This window comes from Platalea leucorodia (genome assembly GCF_965183815.1).
Source record: "Platalea leucorodia genome assembly, chromosome: 2".
Taxonomy (NCBI): Eukaryota; Metazoa; Chordata; class Aves; order Pelecaniformes; family Threskiornithidae; genus Platalea; species Platalea leucorodia.
Genome location: NC_138824.1, coordinates 26827163 through 26846316, shown reverse-complemented (window position 1 = coordinate 26846316; position 19154 = coordinate 26827163).

Here is a 19154-nt window from a genome sequence, read left to right as displayed (position 1 = left end):
CGAGTATTTTAATGTTGATTTATTTCATAAAATGCCTATTATAGTATATAATGTGCACCACTACAAACAAACATGCTGCATATACATAGAGGAAATATTCTTGTTATTTTAATTTTACTCTAGAATAATGAAGATAAATTGCTACATTGTGGTTGGACAGAATACCTTCTCTAGATTCCCTGTGCCCTGAAATGAAACAACCTGAGATATTAATCTTAAAAAAAATATAAGCTGTTTCGATCAGTAAAATGTATTAACTGCTTTTACTGATTTTAAGAATTAAATATTCCATCTATGCTGTAGCAGTGATCTGTCATAAAACAGTTAAAAAATAATAACTAAAAATACATCAAGTCAAATATGAAGGAGTTTCAAAGTTTTCTGAAATGAAAATATTCCAAAATGGAAAATATGGAGAAACATTTATAGGCATTTTCATTGAAGTAATGCGATTTTGTGGGGAAAAAAAACCCAACAAATGTGTTTGGACATTTTAACCAAGCTTCTGGAAACTTTTTACAAAGACAGAGCAAACAGCCATTCAGTCTGCAGTTGCAGGCAACTGCAGTCACAGTAAGCTATTAGCAATACCAGGATTTTCAAGGTTCATGAATCCCAAAGTCACAAAAGCATTTAGGTTGGAAGGGAGCTCTTGAGCTCATCTAGTCCAGCCCCCTCCTACTCAAGCAGGGCCAGCTACAGCAGGTTGCCCAGCATCACGTCCAGCTGGGTTTTTAATATCTCCGCAGATGGAGACTCCACAAGTTCTCTGGGCAACTCTTCCAGTGTTTGACCATCGTCACAGTAAAAAAAAGTGCTTTCTTCTGTGCAGATGGAATTTCATGTGCTTCTGTTTGTGCCCATTGCCTCTTGTCCTGTCACTGGGCACCACTGGGAAGAGCCTGGCTCCCTCTTCTTCATTCCCTCCCATCACGTATTTATACACATTGCCGAGATCTCCCTGGGCCTTCTCTTTGCCAGGCTGAACCGTCCCAGCTCTCTCAGCCTCTCCTCATCTGTCGAGTGCTCCAGTCCCGTAATCATCTTCATAGCCCTGTGCTGGACTCACTCCAGTAAATCTGTATCTTGTACTGGGAAGCCCAGAAGTGGACCCAGCACTCCAGGTGTGGCCTCACCAGTGCTGAGTGCAGGGGATGGATCACCTCCCTCAACCTGCTGGCAACGTTCTTCCTAATGCAGCCCAGGAAGCCAGTGGCCGCCTTTGCAGCAAGAGTGCATTGGTGGCTTGTGGTCACCTTGTTGTCTACTAGGACCCCGAGGCTGTTCTTTGCCAAGCTGCTTTCCAGCCAGTTGGCCCCCAGCATGTACTGGTGCCTGGGCTTGTTCTTCCGCACGTGCAGGGTTTGGCATTTCCCCTTGCTGAACCACATGAAGTTTCTGTCAGCTCATTTTTCCAGCCCGCTGAGGTCCCTCTGAAGGGCAGCACACACGTATGGTGTATCAGTCACTCCTCCTCAGTTTGTATTGTGCAAACTTGCTAAGGGTGCACTCTTTCCCACCATCCAGGTCATTAATGAAGATGTTAAACAGGATTGACCCCAGTATTGACCCCGGGGGTACACTGGCAGTCACTTGCCTCTGTCTGGACTTTGTGCCACTGACTACAGTCCTTTCAGCCTGGCATTTTAGCCAGCTTTCAGTCCACCTCCCTGACACTTTATCTAACACATACTTTGAATGTGATAGAGTTGCTATTCCTTGTATTTCCACAATAGATGTTGAAGGCTGCATTGATATGGCATCTTTCGTCCTCTCCCAGGCTCAAGTTTTTAAATGCATTTTGTGATTTCTGTCCTAAGGCATTGTAATGAACCTATCAATGTAGTTTCTTGGTACACAAGGGAATCTCAAAACTTTAAAACAGTTGGGTGCCTTCAAATCGAACTATATGGAAATGCTATAGCACAAACAAAGTGGTAAAGGACTTGTAGGTATTGAATGGGGAATATAGTAGGGAATAGTATGTTTCTTCAGAGCCAATAAGTACATTTTTCATTCAATGGCTACATAAATATGACTTCTTTCAGAAAGTCAGGTTGAGGTTTTAAAATGTAATGCAAAGCTCTTACAAGAATATGAAAATAGGTAAGAATAAGAATGCATGAATAGGTATATAATGACAGTCTTCCCAGCAGACCTGTGGTTCATCTAGTTGAACAGCCTACCTCAGGCAAGGACCAACACTTTATTATTCAGAAAAATACAAAATTCCTTTCATGTGCACATTGTGTGAATACAGAAGGTGCTGCACCCTCATTAAGATTTCTGGTCGTGATAGTCATCAGTGGCATATAAATCAGAGAAAATTTTCTTGTAGTCCAGATACGGAAAGTAGAGTATGTCTTGCTTGAAAATCTGTCTTCTCCTGAAGACAAATTTGAAATGTATGTTCTCTTGCAAGAGAAAGGCACATCTCATTTTAAACTGGGGCCTAAAGACTGAAAAGCTGAGTTGACCTCAGGAGGTGCCTTCCTCCCTCCCTGGCTATAGACAGAGACTATTTCAACAAGTTATGTGAGACGAACACAATCTCTTTTGATTATTTTGTATCTAGAAGCATATTAATGTCTAATTTTTTTGAAAGCCTAAAAATAAACTCTCAGTCTGTGATATCTGATGGCAATAAGTAATATATACTCTCTATTTAAAATAATACTCTTATCAGTTTCCCATGTGTGGATGTTTTGGGCTCATTTCTGCCTATATTGACATGTCTAATTTTGTCTTTGGCTTCAGCTGGAGTCAGTTCAAGCCTTTCATGCTGTTTATACATTTTTACAGGTCAAAGACTACTGCTGCTTTCTTCTAAAACCTAGCAAAAGAGCACTAATGGCTTGCACTGTGTTCCCAGAAGGCCCAGTGTCTCTGGATTTTAACAGTGCCAAACATTTGGCACTGTTTGGGTGGATTTTCCCCTCTAACGCTTGATTAATTAATGAAGTCAGGTTTGTTGTTACAAATACTACACTGACTTCTTTTAGACATTCACATTTAGCCACCCAAGGCTATTACATCGTTACGAGAAATGTCAGAGTCCTGCTGGGAGCGCAATTAAGTGTTCTTTATTTTTGTTTACTGCCGTTAAAAAATTGTGCTCAAGATGTGCTCAGCCACAGGAAAAAACACCAAAACAAACCTCTCAGAGTATTAATTACAGATTTTATTAAAAGCATATGTCAGACGTGATGTGTAACCAAGCAAATGATCGCTGTTCTCTTACCCTAGGAGAAGGGAAGGAGAAGGAATTCCAGTGGCAGGGAGCTTAGCTGCTTTTGACAAGAAGGGAAACACAGATCTCCTAATTAACAGTGCAGTTAAAGAAGGGTGAGCAGCTTGTTGCCAAACATAACCACAGGGAAAACTGTAACTGCTGTAATCAAGAGAGTTATTTACCGAGTCAATAAAAACAGGCTGAAACAAATGACATAATGGAAAAACGCCCTGCATAACTGTGGTCTGAGAATAGGTAGTTACCAAGGAACGTGGCCACCGGCAGGTGGTTCCCCTCTCGGTCCCGAGGTGAGTGGGGTGATGCAGGTACTGGACTGAAGGAAGACTACAAGAATATTGTTAGGTTATGCAGGGAGAAGATTAGAAAGGCAAAAGCCCAGCTAGAACTTAAACTGGCCACAGCAGTTAAAGATAACAAAAAATGTTTTTACAAATATATCAGCAACAAAAGGAGGGCCACAGAGAATCTCCATCCTTTATTGGATGCGGAGGGAAACATCACCAGAAAGGATGAGGAGAAGGCTGAGGTACTTAATGCCTTCTTTGCCTCAGTCTTTAATAGTCAGACTGGTCATCCTCAGGGTTTTCAGGACCCTGAGCTGGGAGACAGAGATGGGAAGCAGAATGAAACCCCAGTAATCCAAGAGGTAACAGTCACCAACCTGCTCCTCCACTTGGATGCTCACAAGTCCATGGGGCCAGATGGGATCCACCCGAGGATACTGAGGGAGCTGGCAGAGGTGCTTGCCAAGCCACTTTCCATCATTTACCAGCAGTCCTGGTCAACTGGGGAGGTCCCAGCTGACTGGAAGTTAGCAAATGTGACACCCATCTAGAAGGAGGATCTGGGGAACTTTGGCCTGTCAGCCTGACCTCGGTGCTGGGGAAGATCATGGAGCAGATCATCTTGAGTGCCATCACATGGCATGTACAGGACACCCAGGGGATCAGGCTCAGCCAGCATGGGTTCATGAAGGGAAGGTCCTGCTTAACCAACCTGATCTCCTTCTATGACAAGGTGACCTGCCTGGTGGATGAGGGTAAGGCTGTGGATGTTGTCTACTTGGACTTTAGTAAGGCCTTTGACACTGTTTCCCACAGCATTCTCCTGGAGGAGCTGGCTGCTCATGGCTTGGATAAGTGCACTCTGCGCTGGGTTAAAATCTGGATGGATGGCCAAGCCCAGAGAGTGGTGGTGAATGGAGTCAAATCCAGTTGGTGACCTGTCACAGCTGGTGTTCCCCAGGGCTCAGTATTGGGGCCAGTTCTGTTTAATATCTTTATTGGTGATCTGGATGAGGGGGTTGAGTGCACCCTCAGTAAGTTTGCAGGTGACACCAAGTTGGGTGGGAGTGTTGATCTGCTGGAGGATAGGGAGGCTCTACAGAGGGACCTGGACAGGCTGGATCGATGGGCCGAGGCCAATTGTATGAGGTTCAACAAGGCCAAGTGCCGGGTCCTGCGCTTGGGTCACAACAACCCCATGCAACGCTACAGGCTTGGGGAGGAGTGGCTGGAGAGCTGCCCAGCAGAAAAGGACTTGGGGGTCCTGGTCAACAGCCAGCTGAATATGAGCCAGCAGTGTGCCCAGGTGGCCAAGAAGGCCAATAGCATCCTGGCTTGTATCAGGAATAGTGTGGCCAGCAGGAGCAGGGAGGTGATCGTGCCCCTGTATTTGGCACTGGTGAGGCCGCACCTCGAGTACTGTGTTCAGTTTTGGGCCCCTCACTCCAAGAAGGACACTGAGGTGCTGGAGCGTGTCCAAAGAAGGGCAACGAAGCTGGTGAAGGGTCTAGAGAACAAGTCTTATGAGGAGTGGCTGAGGGAGCTGGGGTTGTTTAGCCTGGAGAAGAGGAGGCTGAGGGGAGACCTTATTGCTCTCTACAGCTCCCTGAAAGGAGGTTGTAGCGAGGTGGGGGTCGGTCTCTTCTGCCAAGTAAGAAGTGATAGGACAAGAGGAAACGGCCTCAAGCTGCGCCAGGGGAAGTTTAGGTTGGATATTAGGAAAAATTTCTATACTGAGAGAGTGGTTAGGCATTGGAACAGACTGCCCAGGGAAGTGGCGCAATCACAGTCCCTGGAGGTAATTAAAAGATGTGTGGATGTGGTGCTCAGGGACATGGTTTAGAGGTGGACCTTGCAAGTTGGGTTAACAGTTGGACTCGGTGATCTCAGAGGTCTTTTCCAACCTTAATGATTCTATGAATCTGTGATTTTATGACTTTATTAAAGAGCTAGTGAGCCTTTTTCACAACCTTGATAGCATCTTCCAGAGCATTCCCAAAGGAGTGAAAATCATTTTGACAAATCTCAGTCCAAAAGTGATTTGGCATGCATCAAAAAGCAAAATGATACTATATATGCCTTGGCTGACATTTACAAGGATACCAGAGAATGCCCCATATCTAGAGCTCCCTGGCTTACTCAATGCTAAGTAACTCAATGTCAATGCCGAGTCCAGTGCTGTGTGCACTGTAAGGCGTAAGCCATTGATAACGGTCCCAGCTAACTGTGGGTTTGCTTTTTTTCCCCTGTCCATATTAGATTACCCAGAATGTCTGCCATAGCCTCACATGATATTCCATAGGCTCAGACCTACATTTTTGATGTCCTGATGTCTTGATATCACATGGATCAGTGACAAAATGTGGTTAAAATAAAGGAATGGCTGCATATTTGAGGAATACTGAATACGGTTGATTGGGGTAGCAATTAAAATCTTAGTGCATATAAATGATTTCTTTCTTAGTTTCAGAAGTACTAATTTATTGAATCTTACAGCTGTACTGAGCCAGCTCCAGGTAATATGTGATCAGATTTTCTCAGACTCATTGGTACTCCTTCCTCAGATGAAGAGGGCTCTGATAAGAGGAAGGGGTTGTGCGAGTCAGACTACCAGGCTCAATAAGGATTTTCAGGACTTGGGCTGACATCGTAGCTTTCAGCTCTAAAACTGCCTTTTTTATTAGCTTTGATGTAATCTTCTCAATCTCTGCTAACAAGAAAGCCAGCCAATCTTTTTTGTGTGATTGCAGCCAAAAATAATAAGTAGCATAAAGGTGCATATGCAATTGAAATGCTTTCCAGCTCTTGGATGCCTAAGTACGTGTGTCCACACTGAAGTCAGCTGCTTTGTTATTCAGACTGTCATTTCTACACAGCTCTTTGTGGACACAAAGGATCAGTTTCCAAGCAGATTCCCCATCACGCAAGACAGGTCTGATATTACTTGCACATGCCCACCAGGTGTGAGCCGTTGTGCTGATAGATCCTCATTCCTCTCTTGTTTTTGCAGGTTTGGCAACTACCTAAGTTACACCAATGCAAATATGTAGAGGATGACACCTAGCAGATCTGACTGACCTCATTTTCTCACCTGCCCAAGTGTGATGTGAAAGTAACCTACAGGAACAACTAGATTTATAGTTGAGACAAAAGCATTGAAGGCAAATGAAAGATCTGACCCAGCTGGAAAATCTGCCTTTAAGTTCTTCAGGAAATTCTTCAGGTTTTTCACTTTCCTGGAAAACAACTGGAGGGCAAGTTTCCCAGGCACCCAGGGCAGTGACAGAGCAATTAAAGTGTCTCACTATGGTCCCTATGCCAGAAATTTAAACATTGCATAGTGCTCGCCATAAAGGCTATCCCCTGGAGGCCTGGCTGCTAACGGGCATCTGGTCCACAGTAGCCAAACTGGGCAGTAGCCTTATCATACGCTTTTGGCTACTGACTCTTAACATGCCTCAGCTGCACATGCCGAATGCATTCTTGCAGCATGGCAGAAGATGTGGAGATCAGAGGGAAATGTGGGAAGCATGGGGTTTGCATAAAACCATAGGAATGGCTAGCAGGAGACAGTTCGAGCTGAGTTGGGTGTTCTGTTACTGTTATTTAAGCTTTCTGTAAAGCTAACACTGGCTAAGAGATGACTTTAACCTCATATAATGCACATAGCCTTTAACTGGAGCATAGTGGCAACGGCACCTGCTCACAGCACCCATCAATCTTGTCTGTAAGTACCTCCATCATTTCAGAACACAGTTACAGTTGTCTCCTAAAAGTATATTATTTTGTCGAGTGATGAATGGCATTGTGAAATATTACCTATAATCAGCACCCTTTATTGCAAAGCTCATTAAATTCCTGACAAATCTAGTGTTGACAGCACTTTAATTTTGTTTTATTGCCTCATTTTATCTCACCAATTTCTGTCTCTGGTTTACAGTTAATAATGAAAGACAGCAGAACTACACTGTGCTTGAGAATCAGAAAAATAAGTATTCATCTTTTTTAAAAGTCCCTGATTTAGGCCACAGGAACAGCGGGTACTAGACAATGCATGCATTGAGAAGGTGATTAAAGTTTAATAAAACTGTCAAGTGAAATAAACCAATCTCCTTGCAAAACATTCTGTTTGCCAGGTGCTTGGATTTTAGCTGTTAAAAAATTCTCTTTCAACAGTCTGTTTAAATGTGCAGCAGACTAATGTTGTGACTGCCAAGTCACAATTCGTTTTTTTGCATGATCTGTTGAGACTTGGTAACAAAAAAGACTGATAAAATGACACAGTCAGAAGCCACTACAGTAAGTGCTATATAGAATAAATACACTATTATTTAATGAATTGCTACAAAGCTACTCCTATCTCTTACTGTCCAAGTTGGGCTTTGGAGCCTGGTCTTTCACCACTGTCTTCACAGAAGAGGGTCTGATTCTCCAGCCGTGTAGTCATTTGCAACTGTCCAAACTGCATATCGCTACCAGTGAGATTTAACAGAGCTTTCCAGCATTTTTCCATATGCATGCGATTATGCAAAATCCAAGGCAGTGAGAAATCAAACACACACATACACATGTAAAATCGATAATTCCTATAACCTTTGAAACCTTTCATCTAAGTTCAGCACAGAATTCTATTAAACTGTAAAAATTGCTCATTATTAGTGGATTACTAATTATTAATTGATTTGCTATGCAGTACCTCAGGCAACATTTTAAGAATGTTTTTACAAGTCGTGTTCTCTGTAGAGCTACAGGTGAATTAATACACAGTGATTCATAAATGACGTATTCCCGTGATTCTGCCCAATGTGTCAGTGTGGGTACTGTACGTCAAACCTTTCCCCCACAGCCTCCAGCGGCCTCTCTAAAGAAAACAGGTCAAACAACAAATTGAGTTTCTTGAAGGCTGCGATGTTCCCAGGGGATTCATGGTTACTTTAATGAGAACATTACCTCGCCTCTCGCAAGGTTTTGCGCATCGGCTCCCCAAGTCAGAGGCAACCCTGACTGACGAGAGAGAGACACCTCAAATCATGAGGAAACCATTACACGCCGGCGCTACCCTGGGTTAGAAAGGCAGCCTGGTGCTCAGAAAGACAATCTTTTTGGGGGCCCCTCTGGAAACACTAAGTGGCCTTGAGAGGGGAGAAATGTCCCACTGAAAAAATCTGTCTGTTCAGCTCCCAGCAGAGCAGGTTCCTGCTTCTCATATCAGAGGCAGCCAGAAATACCGGCCCAACTAGGTGCTTGCTGCATAGGAAATTAAAAGAAGGGCTTAAAGCTAAATCTACAATGGCTTGTGTATGGCAGTGCTATCTGTGATATCCTGTCTTCTTCCCTCATTCTTCCCAATGATTGTTATTCCTCACACTTGCAACTTATTTTAAATTGTATTGCAAGGCTCTTGGGAGGAGGCTGAATGTCTCTGTGTGTCTGTATTAGCTTAGCTCCGTGTGTGAATTTTGTATTTATTTCAGGTGCAGGTACTGCTAGGGCTAGTACAGTAATACACACACACATATAAAAGAGCTCTCTTAATAGGACAGCATTAACTTCTGCAAAATTCTTGTTCAAAACAAAGACAGCAAAAATATGCAAAATTAAAAGGTCACATGCATGTCAGCAAAGCTTGCATTTTTAATTTTCCCATACTTTCCCTGTGCTTGTGTCAAGATGTGTGAATTTATACAAAGCTTTAATTAGTACTGGGTGGTGAGAACTGGAAAGCTTTATGAAAACACCCATTTACAATTTTATCTGGAGGCTCCTAAAGATAATGAGATAAACTTCATATTTTTTCTTCCCCTGCGCTTGGCTTTTCAATAATACTGCCAACAAGTACTGTACCATGTACAGCATTATCCGTAGAAAACCACTGCAAAGTAAGATCATAAGAAAAATAAGACATGCTATGTTTAAGGAAAAATAATTTTGCTTCTTTATGCTTTTGACAATGGTTTTGAACAGAGTGTATTTTGAAATCATGGGGAAAAGAGTGTGTGTAGACGCTGAGTAAGGAAAATGCATGACTTTTTCAGAAAACAAAAATCCTTTGTAGCAAGATCCATATTAACCGATATGCCTGGCATTCGGCTGAATGTATTGCCAAAGAGTCTCACTGAGGGGGAGCCTGGCTGCCTGGCGGGGGGCTGTCAGTGAGCTCCATTCCCCTACTCTCACGGTAATAAAACCCCAAGGTTTGAATCTGCTGCCTGGTAGTACAGACCAAGATTGTGCCAATATCCTTTCTTCTCTTGTGCCTTAACAAAAAAAAAAAAAAAACCAAAAAAACAAAAACACAACTCCAAGAAGAAGGGATACTCAGATAAAATAATTATTTTCAGGGTTTTGCATTTATTTTATTCTGTAACAAAGAAAATGTTTTGTCTGAGGATTTGTTTTAGGACCATTGCAAAGCATGGGAAATGACAGCCTAGGTTCACAAAATCGTTAGTGCTGGTGGTAACAATGCTCAGGTAATAAGCGCCCCAAGCTAAGATGGGGGGGACTTCATGTCAGATGTCTCCTTGACTAAGAGGATGTGAACCCTGACCCCTTCCGTGCCCTGATCACCATACAGCCTGATCCCAGCCACCTCAGCTCCGGAGCAGTCGTCAGGGCGGACCTCTATAAGGATGTCTTCAAGTAGAAAAATTAAAGTGTAAATAGACTATGATACTGGCTGATGTAGTCATTTTATTTTTTGGGTAGAAGAAAAAATACCTTTCTTGAGAAGGAACTTCAGTCTAATGATCTGGACTACCAAGGGCTCTATAGTCACTTTGATTTCTGTATGTTGAACATCTCTGTGAAAAAGCTATATTTAGCAAAAGTTGAGATTTTTGTGCTCAGAGTGCTGTCTAGAACAGGAGTGGTCAGCCTTAACTCTTGACCTGCATTGTCTCATGGGCCAAGAACAGTCCTCAGGCAGGAGATGGGTCCCCCCATGGGGCAGAGAGTCCTGAAGAGGTTATTTGAATTCTCCACGGTGGGAAAAAGCAAACCAGCATGTGCTCCTAAGGCTGCCGTCACCAACTTGCCCAGTGTAACCACATCCTGCAAAAATGAAGTGCTGGGACCCTGGGAGAGCTGCTGCCTGCAGACTGCTCCCAAAGCTTGCAGGAGATTCTGATATGCAGCTTGCAGGGTCAGGACCTTTTAGCTACCCATGATCTTGACCAATTTGTCACTGCTTCCCTTCCCTTCCCACTGAGATAGATGTTCTGTATAGAAATGTATATGAATCATTGCGGACAGTAATTTTCTCCTGCAAATCTTTTGCATCTGGCTTGCCAGGAGGATGAAGCAAACCATCCTGGCATCACGTTCACTCCCTACTTTGGCCCAACACACCCCCTTAATCCACAACCTCACGCACACAGCATTCTCTCAGACCGACTTTTGTTGATTTGGAGGAAGATGGAGGATGCCGTCTCTCCCTCTCATGCTTTTATCGCTGTTGGAACAAAGGCTTTTATTCTTGTTATCTCCCTCTGGTGAGCAATAAAAGATAAACCACAGGATTTATAGATTCAAAGGAAAGCTGAGAGACACAGATGAAGAAAAAAAACAAACAGCTGGCTGCTGCTGGGCACTGCAGGTAGGCAAAGCCGGTGGGGTGCCCCACGGCACATCCCTCTGCCTAATGGCTGCAGGTAAGGTGAGAGGAACAGTAGCAAAAAGATTATAAGGATGTTTCTCTCTAGCACCCTTTAGTCTTTGTTTTAGCATTCACCAGACACCTTCTGTGGTGCAGAGATCTACATCTAGATTTTTTTAAAAATCTATAGCTAGATTTTAAAAAAAGGTTGTTGCTCCGTCAATTTCCAAGAAATTTTTAATGCACCTGAAGCTCTGTGTAGATTTTAGCCCTACTGCTTTAAGAGCCAAAATACCTGGTCTTCTAACCTGCAGTGTCTGAGACTGCAACATCTTTGTAATTCCAATAGTGTGGTACAACAGTGACCGCCACGTTTCTTCAGTTACACAGCTAGTTGTAGCACTGCTGATATTAGCTACCAAGAGAGCTTCAAGCTGACGTGCAGTCATGCTAATTAAGACTAGTGTACACATCAACTTGTAGAAACTCATACCAAAAACAAATACACGGGAGGCCACTCTCTTCCAGTGGTAAGAGCTTCTCTAAGAAGTCTTTCATAAAAGGTTGTTTATCAAGAGCTGCCTTCTCTATGCACCTAGTGACATTTGTTTATTGAACAACGCAGAATATTTACATGCAGCTTCCAGCTGCTCCTAGTCTCAGAAGTGAAGAGTGGATGAGTAATGCGTATCGTTTCTTCACTGGCTGTCTCCAATCATAAACCAAGTGTTTGTCCAGCTTTAATTAGAAAACAGTAAAGTGATAGGATTTGGTTTCATTTCCAAGCACACAGGACACTATTTCTTGGAATGAACTTATTAAGACTTGAATTGTTTGTAAAGGTGATGTACATCAGGAGTACGAAGGTATTACTAATGGTTTTCTGGCTTAGAATTTGCTTGAAGGACAGACAAGCAAATTCAAGGTGATTGCTATGTGCATTTTAAGTTGTAATGCCGTTTCCTAATAAGAGTTTATATCCACTCAGTGCAATGATGACTGCAGAGAAAGATAATATTGACACATCTAGAAAACTAAAGCAATAGAAAAAGATGGTATCGTCACATTATTCATTATTACTATGCCTTTTTCTAAAGAAACCAAACTAGGAAAAACAAGATAGAGATAAGCAGGGTTTCAAAATCATTTTTGGCAATGATAATAACGTATTTATATAGGACATTTCATTCAGAAGAGCTTTTCACCCAGAGATTTTAATTAATTGCATACACCAGACAAAGGAATCACAGAAACTCAGACATTTCTGAGGAAGAGCCCACAGGGATTCTACAGCAAAGATAAAGGATGAGCTGTGGAAGTCAGCTTCTCCAGCTGATACACAGGACTTGCTGCTCACACTGACTCAAAACTGCAGGCTCAGTGTAGGCAGCTGCCTCCCGGTGCAGTGGGATGCACCATGGGAGGAGGCTGGGAAATGCAAGGGCTTTGTATGTGGCTCTTGGCAGGGCTGAAGCGAGATGGAGTTTCTTAGTTTTCAAGCAACTGCTGCTGGAGGAGGTCCCATAGCATGCACCTGCCCCCAGATCTCAGACGCACAGCCCCGTCTGCCCTTACACACCAAGCTGGGCTGGACCGTCCCTGTCCCCGTCCCCATCCCCGGCTGCCTGGCCGGGGCTCCCCCACCACCCCTTGTGCCACCCAGCGCTCTCACACCTGCCAGCACCACTACTAATGCCCCAGCTGCTCCCAGCACGGCCGGCACTCCACATCACCAGGGCATCATCGCTGCAGGTGTACAACAGTCACGACAGACATACCACCTTCCTGCAGGTTTCCAAATTGGTCCTTACTGTCGCTTGTGCAAGAAATGCAGGGACTTCGACAAAGGCAGAGTAGTACCGGGGTGCATGCCCGAGCCTCCCCACCGCTCCTGGGCTTTCTCCAAGCCCAGCTCTTGGCTCCCACAGCAGCTGTGCCTAGGGGAGCCAGGCAGAAGTGAGGCCAGCAGCCAGGCATCAGCTCCTTGTGCATGGGCCACCTGTGTTACAGCTGTGGGCAGCCAGCAAACCCAGATACACTTCATTCCTCCCAAATTCTTGACCATGAGGACATTCTTATCTGGTAGTTTTAGAAATGTTGATGTTTTAAAAGAGCAGCAAAAGATGTGCTTTAAAAGGCTACAGCCCCAGATCAACATGGCTGCTAACATGCATACACAAAAATCAACAGAGCCAAATTAATGATTCCTTGGGGAATATTTATTCTACAGGGATAGGATAGATAAAGCATCTGACAGAGGCCAGAACCTCCCTGGAAATTGAAAAAAATTACGCTTTTATTTAACACTGTGCATGTTGGTGCACTTCTTTGCAACTACTTTGCAGTTATGGTGCATTGGAGGCATGAGCCTGTGTCAGTTCCAGCCCTAAATGAATGAGAACGGAGCATCAGCACATCTGAGAAAAACAGCATGCGAGACCTGGATTCAGCTTCTGCAGCTAGAGACATCCTCACCTCTTCAGGTTTCTGAAAGATTGGGAAGCCTCATTCTCTTGTCTTTGGGGCCCCCACACAAGATCCTTGATGTGCAGAGGAGACCTTTCCAGGAGTCAGTGTGAAAATACAGCCCAGTGGCTCTGCACACCTTCTTCTATCTATCTGGAGATTGAAATCACTTCTGTTTTCAAGTGCTTCGCACCAAACTTGGGTGTTGTACCTGTCTCACAGTAAGACACTTCCTGGGTTGTATAGAAATCGAATGACAAAATATGAATAAGGCCATGGACCTATGTCCTTTTCTGCTTCCAGCTGAAGAGCTCCTGGCCCTCACCAACTCCAGCCACTATTGCTGCTCCTCAGAAAGAAGTTATTGCACAAGGTGGATAATTTACACTGGCCAGCAGCTGGTGGGAGCTAGCACTGCACCATGCTTTGCACTTCAAGAACACACATGGCAACAGCCTTTGTAACAGTAAGCACCTATAGCAGTGGGAAAGTGGTGTGATTATCTTACTGATCCTGAGGATTGTATTCAATAATTTTACTAATAAATATTTTATTTGTAAGGACCTATGACATTTACACTGTGTTTTCTAAGTAAAATGTTGGTTTTAAAAATGTGTCCACAAAGTAAAACTATAGATTACGAGTTTTTTCTGCAGTTAATGACAGAATTAGTCCAAGGAATTTCTGAATCATCTTTGGTTTGATGGGGGTATTTCCAGCATAATTGCCCAATCTGATTTAATTATACCACCTGGGTGCCTGAGGTACTCTAGATTGACCAAGATTGACAGTGAACACTTGTTGGCCCATTGCTTTTAATAATACAAACCTTCCCATTACCCCATCAAGTTTGCAAAGTTTTCCTGCTTTGCAGTTGGAAAGAGTACCTAAGCACTAGGTTGGAGTAGGCTCTTCTCCCCTCCAGAGCCCTTGCACAGAATTGCTGTTGCCTTGCCCAGGTAGTGCAACGTCTTGGCTATCACTGAACCGTTAGTAAAACATTTAAGTTTTCCATATCTATATTGTATTGCTTCAATCATATGTTGTCTTATATTTCCTCCTTATATGTGATATCAGCCTGCTAGGTTGTTCATGTTAGCTTCTTCTCTTTGTCCATCAGTCTCTCAAAGTTTGGTTCATGACTCTTTATGTTAGTGTCACAGTTTAGTTAGACTTTAATACATTGGTATTTGAGTGTATTTAATATAGAATAACATCTAGGATAATTCATAGGTCCTGACATCAGGTGCTATTATACAGCGTAGGGTAGTCAGTGCTGGCTGACAAGCGAGCAGAATTACTTTCAGTAACGTTACAGGAGGCAAGAATGGTTTTAGGAGGGAGCATTCCCTGCATGTATTTAGGGAAATGCAGTATCTGCCATACTTGTTGCTTTACATGAGCTTTCTTTTTTTTTTTTTTTTTAATTGATTTTTAATCTCTTTCCAGATCTTTTGGGCTATAATCTTTTCCAAAAGGGAACATTAAAAATAGGGCAATAGTTGACAACACCAGAGAATGCTGCTTTTACCGTAAATGCAAAAGCTGAGGCAGAAAGGTCTCATACAACAAAATGAGAGCGCTACATTTCAGAGGTGATATAAGCCCTCTTACTTTAAGTATTTCAAACTAGACCAGACAAAGAACTAGAAGCTGTCTCACCTCTGATGTGTTAATACAGAATTCAGTTCAACAGGGATTAACTCAAACTGAGGTTGAATTTGCCACCTTAATTTCAGTCCAAAAGCGTTTTTTAATACACTCACTGTTTTCACGCTTACCAGACAAAAATGTCTACAGGGACTACTTCCTTTTTAAAGGCTTCAAGCAAAACAAGAAAACTGTATAAGCCACTTAACTACCAATCCCTGAAGCCAGAACAACGTTCTGTTCTTGAGTATCTATATTTTTACCCAGGCAGCTTATGAAAATACTTATAAAATTTATGCAGTAGACAAGAACAGTGGAACAAGTTCTGCTTGAGCAAATATGTATTGAATATTTATTGAATTTAAAGCATTTTACAAGTAAAAACAAGTCAGAGAGAATTAGTATCTTCAAAAATGTGTTTTCTTTAAATTAGGACAAAGTAATCATTTGACCAGTCCAAGATGAACTGTGGCATATTGTGAGGAAAGTTAATTTAGCTTTCAGTGTTACAGCTGATACTGTGTGGAGGTGTTATTTTCCTGGACGATGCAAGCCATCATCCTCCAAATGCATGTGCTTCCTTATGCCCAGAAGCGTACCTTTCTCACGACACCTTAGTTTTGCAGACCCACTGTTCTCAGCAAAGAATGGTGATCCCTGCCTTATTGCTCATTGTTAGCTTACACTAACAAAAGACATGAACTACTAACTACTACACACCCGAGAAATAGCTTAGAGGGTGTATTTTAGATCTTTAGGGTGCTGGCTGTGCCCTATTTTCTCTGGCAGCAAGGCTGTTTTAATAAGTTCCTCACCTCCATGCTGCAGTTCATCATCCCATCAGGTTTGCAGATGTAACCGTGATGGGGACCTACCGTGAACTGCATCAGTGGCGTTAAAAACCTGCCGTATCAAAGAAAAAGAAACAGTTCTTTATGGGTTGGCTTGTTCATTCATTTTCAAACCAGGATGATTTGACTGTTAAGGTAATTATGCCCTCTGCCTCTCTATACTCCACTGGTATGCAGACAGCATGAATTCATGAGCTTTTCAAGGGTGAAATGAATATTAGTTCATTTGATTTGCAAGAGAGAAGGTGAAAGGGTATTTTGGTCCTACAAGTACAGACTTCAAACCAGGTTAATTCTCTAATAGCACGTATTGAGACCTACGCACATAAAAATCTAGATTTAATTATGCTGCATATTATGTTTTCTTAACTATTTTAATAAATAAATAATATCTGAGGGTAATAAAAGAATTGCACTGGAATATAATAATGTCTCAGGCACTGAGGGAATAAAAGGTATGAAAAATTTCTCATAAAAATGTAATCCTTGGGATATAACCTTGTTACTTGCATTTCAGTGTAATACAGACACTTTATCCAGTAGGTTAAAGAGTTCTCAGTGCTAGTTATTGAGACTTGTTTGTGTTAAATTAGCCTCTGAAGGCTTTTCATTGTGATCCCCGTATAAAAAGGAAAGATATTAAATATTTCAATTACAGTAATTTTCTAGTCTAATATAAATTCTAGAAAATTAAAAAATACCTATTTCATTTCAGGAGAGTTTCATGTTCACTAAATTTAATACATATTTCTCCTTCACCCAAGAAGACTGAATGAAGAAAACAGTAATTTTACTGTAATTTTTTTACACGATGTTGAAACAACATGCCAGCACTTGTACTGGGTAATTTACCTAGGGAAGTACACAAAGACAATAACAAAGAAGATTTTGTTGAAAGTTCAACTTTTATATATGCTTCAGGTACTTCTTACTTATTGTGACTGCCAAGCTGGAATAACCATGAGGTGTCTCTGAGTAAAGGATGCAGCCTTCTAACCTCGGAAAGAAGAATTAGCATAAGCACAGAACGGTTAATGGGTCACAAATTCTCTAGACACTTGGACAAAATCCTACACATGTAGGTCCATTTACAGCACATCAGTCCATACCATTAAGAATGTATTTAGGTGTCTGTATCATTGTGGTCTCATCTTTCTCTACGTTTTGGCAAATTTAACAAAAAATTCAATCATATTGATGAGTAATGTATTACCTAGCATGTTTACCTGTATATTCAAGGCCAAGGCTTTGCAATGAGCTCGCTATCTAAAGTATTGATAAGAGAGTGGTGAACTTTCAGGTGACTTTTTCATCCAGCTTTATAGCTTCTGATTATGAGATTTAATGAACTATTGACCTTTGATTATGAGTTTTAATGAACTACTGACCTTTGGTTGATATTACACATGTGCAAAAACTTTGGAGCTTCATTTCAGGTTCTGATGGCAGCTTTCCTCCACTGAGCTGATAAATATAAACAACATTCCTATTCACTAAAAAGCACAGGCATTGGATTTACAGAAATAAAGAAAATTCAGAAAGCTTTTAGTCTATGGGTTAGCAATCAAGGCAGTCAGAACAGGGCTGTAAGACCAGAATTACTGAATAGAAATATAATTTAGCATTTTTGCTAATAAACTCGTGCTTAGACCCTACATTATGATTTCAAGCAGATATGTCCATAGTGTAACCTTCAGCGTTATGCAGCAATACTGAAAATACTTAAGCATCTCTGTACTGTCCTATAGTCTGCAGTATAGAATCATAGAATCATAAAATCATTAAGGTTGGAAAAGACCCTCAAGATCATCGAGTCCAACCATTAACCTAGCACTGCCAAGTCCACCATTAAACCATGTCCTCAAGCACCACGTCTACCCGTCTTTTAAATACCTCCAGGGATGGAGACTCAACCACTTCCCTGGGTAGCCTGGTCCAGGGCCTGACTACCCTTTTGGTGAAGAATTTTTTCCTAATATCCAACCTAAACTTCCCCTGGCGCAGCTTGAGGCCATTTCCTCTTGTCCTATCACTTCTTACTTGGCAGAAGAGACCGACCCCCACCTCGCTACAACCTCCTTTCAGGGAGCTGTAGAGAGCAATAAGGTCTCCCCTCAGCCTCCTCTTCTCCAGGCTAAACAACCCCAGCTCCCTCAGCCACTCCTCATAAGACTTGTGCTCTAGACCCTTCACCAGCTTCGTTGCCCTTCTCTGGACACGCTCCAGCACCTCAGTGTCCTTCTTGTAGTGAGGGGCCCAAAACTGAACACAGTACTCAAGGTGCGGCCTCACCAGTGCCAAATACAGGGGCACGATCACCTCCCTGCTCCTGCTGGCCACACTATTCCTGATACAAGCCAGGATGCTATTGGCCTTCTTGGCCACCTGGGCACACTGCTGGCTCATATTCAGCTGGCTGTTGACCAGGACCCCCAAGTCCTTTTCTGCTGGGCAGCTCTCCAGCCACTCCTCCCCAAGCCTGTAGCATTGCATGGGGTTGTTGTGACCCAAGTGCAGGACCCGACACTTTGCCTTGTTGAACCTCATACAGTTGGCCTCGGCCCATCGATCCAGCCTGTCCAGGTCCCTCTGTAGAGCTTTCCTTCCCTCCAGCAGATCAACACTCCTGGCCAGCTTGGTGTCATCTGCAGACTTACTGAGGGTGCACTCGACCCCCTCATCCAGATCACCAATAAAGATATTAAACAGAACTGGCCCCAACACTGAGCCCTGGGGAACACCAGCTGTGACAGGTCACCAACTGGATTTGACTCCATTCACCACAACTCTCTGGGCTCGGCCGTCCAGCCAGTTTTTAACCCAGCGCAGAGTGCACTTATCCAAGCCATGAGCAGCCAGCTTCTCCAGGAGAATGCTGTGGAAAACAGTGTTAAAGGCTTTACTAAAGTCCAAGTAAGCAACATCCACAGCCTTTCCCTCATCCACTAAGCGAGTCACCTTGTCATAGAAGGAAATCATGGCCCAGGCTCCCCTGTCCCGGGTCTTCCCAGGCTCACAATCATGTGGGCTGACACATTAGGGACAGTAAGGCT